We start from the raw sequence: 5825 nt of genomic DNA on the forward strand, positions 1-5825 counted from the left end.
TATTATTATTATTTTTGGTTATTTTGCTAGGTGTGGTTCAAGAACCTCGAGAATGATGTAACTGCACAGTGTAGCTGTTTGCGTTTTGAGCAGTATGGGCTGCTATGCAAACACATATATTTTCTTTTCAAGATGTTTGGTGTTAAAGAAATACCAAACAAATACGTTATGAAGAGATGGACGAAGGATGTTGTGCCGAATGAGTTAAATGTTAAGTACAATCTAAATGTAGGTGGCAAGGATGTGCATCAGAGGGCTAAACGGATTGCTCGTGAAATCATCCACACAGGGGAGTATTTGGTTAGTAATTTGATTTCCGACTTTGATCAACTTGTCTTAGTGAGGGATCAAATGATGCAGCTTAAAGAGAGAGTTTATCAGAGTCGCATAACCAAGCAACTTAATCCAAAATTTGACCGATTTTCAAAGTTGATTGGTTATCAACAACCAGTAACTAATGCTCCCCCTACTGTTCGTGTGCCGGCTGGTATAAGAAACAAAGGCCGCGGCTCGCATAGAAGGATTAAATCTAAGAAGGAACAAATGATCAGCCGCAAAGGGAAAAGGTCAAGGACATGTAGCGTATGCAATGAAAAAGGTCATGACATTCGGACTTGCGGCGAGCTTAAAGCCAAACAACAAGGTAAACAGGGAAAAAAGAAGATGAAGGGTGTCCAGATTGAATATGGTGTGAGAGACAAAGACAATGAGGGTGAAGACGACGAAGAGGAAGATGACTTTGAAGATTACATCAGTGATGATGGATCTGAAGAAGAAGATCAGTGGGAAGAGGTGTCTGGAGATGAAGATGGAGATGACGAGGATGAGTAATGTTTTTTTAAATGTAAATGCGAATTTATAAGAAACACATGCGATTTTATATTCATTCATGCGATTTTAAATTATATTAAAGCATAATATTTGTTCAAAACATATATCCAAAATACAAAACAGTGGTTATTGTCAAACACAGCTACAACATAAAACGATTTAACAGAAATTTAGTTACTTGAAGCAAAGATTTTGTCACGTTCAGTAGAGCTGAACTCCATCTTCTCCTTCACCGTGTTTAGAGCATCTGTCAGGAAAGAGAAGGCTAAGTCATCAGCTCGAGATTGCTCTTTTATGTGATCCAAAGCTTTGTCCCTGAAGCTTGATGGTGGTTCTTGAAGTAGCTTTTCCCATACAGCTTGATTGTTCTTGATTTGTACAAGGATTTTGCCTTGCACATCAAGAACCAAATGAGAAGAGTTGACATCAGTGCTTATTTCTGTCAACGTGCGAGTTGACAATAGCTCCTTGATTGCAATGTTTTTGATTTTTTTCCATATCTTCCGATGCCATTTTTGTTTGTGTCTTTGTGTTCTGTTTGTGTTTTATTTGGTCTTCTATGTCTTAACATGGAAGGTAGTTATCAAGGTTTTTTATATTAATATAGTAAATTTATTATATAGGTAGGGTGGTAAGTTCAGTAGTATTTATTGTAAAATTCATCATTACATGTCAAATTATAGTCACATCGTTAATAAATTAAGTTTTTTTATATAAAATAATATCATTTTTAGTTTTTATGATTGGTAGTTCTTTTTTTTTTTTTTTTTGCATTTTTGTTACAAAGCCTTATTCGAAATCGCACTTGATTCGAAAGAAATTCGCAAACTGTAAGAAACAAACATTTAAATATCCTTTTTTATGATATCGCATGTTTAATTTATCTGAAATCGCACACTATATGAAGGGGATATTGAAAAGTTTGATATCGCATGTGTATTATCATGAATTCGCAAACTATATGAAATTTCAAAGAATTTTTAACTTTTTACTGATATCGCATATGCATCCCATGAATTCGCAAACTATAGGAAATGTCAAAGAATTCTTTTTTATACTGAATTCGCATTTGCATTATCGATGTTTTCGCACATGATTTGTCAATCTGCATCATCTTCTTCGATAGTCAGTGCGTACAGAATTTCTAAATTCATCAGAAGTTAATTTTCTCAGAAGAGTTTGGTGAAATAGGAATCGATCGATTTGGTGAATAAGAATCGTTCTGGTTAATTGTTATAATTTCGGTTTTGGTTTTGATTTATGTTCTTACGTTATGATTTTTGACGTTATGATTTTTGAGGTTTTGTTCGCCGTTTATCAGGTGCTTTGATCTTAAATTTGACGATTTTAACCTTGACGGTTTCTTTTTTATCAATCCTATGTTGACATTTTTAATAGAAAAAGGCGTTGTTTAAGAAAGATGATCTGACGGTCGTGGATGACGCGTACGTAATGTACGATTAGGTTATTTGTATGATAACCGGCCTCTATATATATATATATATATATATATATATATATATATATATATATATATATATATATATATATATAGGGTGGGAGTTGGCTACAAAGTCCATTTTTCCTACAAAGTGTACAAAGTCATAAAACACCACAATTTCAGTCATAAAACACGCTCAAAACCCACAAATAACAAAGTGGAGATTACTAAAACGCCATATTCTAAGGGTTTTGTGTTGTGTTATGGATGATAAGCCTTTGATTTTCGAATAACTAACATTAATGTGTTTTATGTTGATTATCATGTTGTGTTTTATATTCATAGTTCTACGATTGTGCGTTTGAAGTTTTTATGGACTGTTAGGGTTTGGATATTGTGTTTTAGTGATCTTCATTCTATTATTTGTGGGTTTTGAGTGTGTTTTATGGCTGAAGTTGTGGTGTTTTATGACTTTGTACACTTTGTAGGAAAAATGGACTTTGTAGCCGAACCCCACCCTATATATATATAGAAAAAGTATATCGTACATTACTGCTTAACGTACTTCACGTACAACAACGTGCGTGATTTGTTCTATAACATGCGTGATTAATGTTTTCAATATGCGTGATTATTGTTTTTCAACATGCGTGATTTTGGATTTTTGAATTATAACTTGCGTGATTTTAAAATGAACGTGCGTAATTACCTGTCATACGTGATGTACGTTAAGCCGTAATGTACGTTAACCTTCCTCTATATATATATATATATATATATATATATATATATATATATATATATATATATATATATAGCAATTTAACACTAACAATTTACTCTTCTACCATTAACAAAATAACCTTTTGCAACTTGCAAAACACTAACAATTGTCGCAAGTAGGAACTCACTACGACTTAAAACACTAACAATTAACAATTAAGAGTTAAAACACTATGATAGGGTTTCATGAATCTTGATATGTACCTAGGCTGCAAAACAACATGGGGACCGACAATTGATATATGAGTGAAATATCATCGATATTAACTGCATAGCTGTCAGTTATGTTATGATTAGAGAATTCAAGTTTTTCAATAATAATTTGATTATTTAAATACAAATATTTAGGAGCCTTAGTGCATTAGAAACACACTTGAGGCTGTGTTGGCACTATTCCACCTAATATTACCCGCTTTCTTTTAAAGCTACACAGATACACACACTTTCTCTTTTGACCTGTTAGAGACAAAACATAACTCAATCTTTCATTACTTAAAGAGTGATGCAATTCTTTTCTTTTTTTCAGATTATCTTAAGGTGTTCCCTGCACAATAGCTCAGTCAGTGGCGTTTTATGTGGTCTTCCTAGCTCTTTATGTCACAACCCCCGATCCCTAATTCCCGGGAACGGGCGGCCGCGAACCAGTTGCGGTGGTATCACGTTATTAACTTATTTGGCAGCGGAAATTTTCATCGGGACCGTAGTTAGGAAATATTGAATCAGAGTAAACCACCATAATTTTATTTTAATGATCACATGGGTAAAACCCAAGTTTCTTGTTACAACATATTTATAAGGATAACCCTTATTTTATTGAATTTAAAACATCGTCTTTTAGGTAACTTTTATAGCCACATTTTTCCAAGCCGTCAGTGCTCTCGAGCTGGCTTTATTCTAATTGGCTTTCACATTGTGTTACCTGAAACGCGTTTTAAAAACATTTTATCAGCAAGAAATACTGGTGAGTGAATCCTAGTTTAATCAAGAAATATTAATTTAATTTAAACAGTATTGAGGGCGATTACAATGTTTATATCTACCCAATTGCTCATTCAGTAGTGTCAAGTCTGACTGAGGGTCATATTACACATTGGCTAACTCTTCGTCCAATGGTAACGTTACTCACATTTTGTATACAAAACCCCAACATACCGGCAGTAATTGTAGAATTACAAAGACTCAATCACTGCTAAATTGCATTGTAAAAAGGTTAAGGTTTTGTAAAAACTGTTAATAAAAAGGAGATTACTCACATTGCTACTTTAGGTATTTCCTTTGTGGCTTCCTGGTTATAATCTAGTTGAATAAACAACGCACACGCGTTAGTATAATAACCCATTTTAACATTAGTAATACTCTCCCCGAGACGGCATTCCAATGACTACGTCGGGCAGAACCACGACAGCCGTTACGGAACCCTAGATCAATCGGGCAGAGTATCTAATACGTATCCAGGGGTTATGTTACTTACAACGAGGCAGAGCTTCGCTAATTAGGGGTATAATACCCAACTATAATCTCTACTACTTCATAAATTCGTTTAGAAAGAAAGATGTGAGCGACGGAAAGTGAAACCCGATGGCCTTCTTATATAGGTGCTGATTCTGGTTCCCACGCGGCCCGCGTAAAGAATGGACAGGGATTATGGGGCCCGCGTCAATCCTGGTCAACGGACTAGCTTGTCCGGCTCACCCCTAGACCCGCCACGATGATGACACGTGTCATCACCGGGCTGCGCCACAACTTCGATCTCTCGCGGCCCGCGTTAACTTAACGATATCATACGCGGCCCGCATGAACTAAAGATTTCAGCGGAGTCCGGTTACACCTTAATGCGGCCCGCGTTAAAGGTTAGGGTGGGTCTATGCAGCCCGCCTTAACTTAATATTTATTGTTTTCCATTATTTTCAATGTTATATTATATTTCGGGTTTAGTTTTCCTATACGGGGTGTATTTTAGGAAGTGTAGGGAGTCAGAAAAATATGCGGGAGGGTTGTTATATTTTGGGTATAACTCCTGGATTATTTAATAAAATATATAGTGTACTCACATTAAGTATAGTAACCCAATTCCACATTATCCCTACGTCACGAGACAGAACCCCAACGGATTTAGGCAGAGCCTTGACATACGTTACGGGGCCCCACGTCAGTCGGACAGGGTATCAGTGATCAAGGGCTACAATACTTAAAACGGGTCATGGCTTTATTATTATTAAATAAATAATAAGCAATATAGGATATTTTAGAAAGAGAGGGGGGAGAAAGTTTGGCGAAATCTTAGAGAGGTTGCAGGGGATTTTAGCAATTTCTTTAGAATCCATCTATGTCTATTTATAGGAAAAATGTTGGACTTTGGAGGACACGTTTCCTGTACACGTCCGTTCATTCATTTAATGGATCAAATGACAAATAAATTTGTTGATTATTTTAATGTTATAATATACACGTATTATCAATATTTAATTTCATCATGTACTTACACTTTCAAGTAGTACACGTTGCCTTTATACATTAATATGTTTGTTTGAATATTAGTTTTATTATTTTATAGATTATAACTAATTAAACAGCTTCAGTTATATGGCGCTTATAACTTCTAAAATATGACCTTTTATAAAACAATGAATATGTCATTATAACGAGAATAATTTTTATCTACAATTTGAACCAAATTTCATTAAAAACAGAGTAGGTTCAAATATAATGTATTTTTATAAATTAGTTATTAAACGGTTACTACATTTGCCCAAAAATATCTCATATTTCC

General features: G+C 34.7%; 1 long non-coding RNA gene across 1 annotated transcript; it reads right to left on the reverse strand.

Annotated features, from left to right (window-relative positions):
- Positions 1-3769: 3769 nt before the first annotated feature.
- Positions 3770-5167, reverse strand: LOC110910587. Its single transcript, XR_002576280.2, has 3 exons — positions 4527-5167; positions 4309-4351; positions 3770-3974 (listed from the first exon to the last, which is right to left on the reverse strand). It is a non-coding gene; the product is annotated as an uncharacterized LOC110910587 (long non-coding RNA).
- Positions 5168-5825: the final 658 nt, after the last annotated feature.

The sequence above is a fragment of the Helianthus annuus genome, chromosome 15 (genome assembly GCF_002127325.2).
Source record: "Helianthus annuus cultivar XRQ/B chromosome 15, HanXRQr2.0-SUNRISE, whole genome shotgun sequence".
Lineage (NCBI taxonomy): Eukaryota > Viridiplantae > Streptophyta > Magnoliopsida > Asterales > Asteraceae > Helianthus > Helianthus annuus.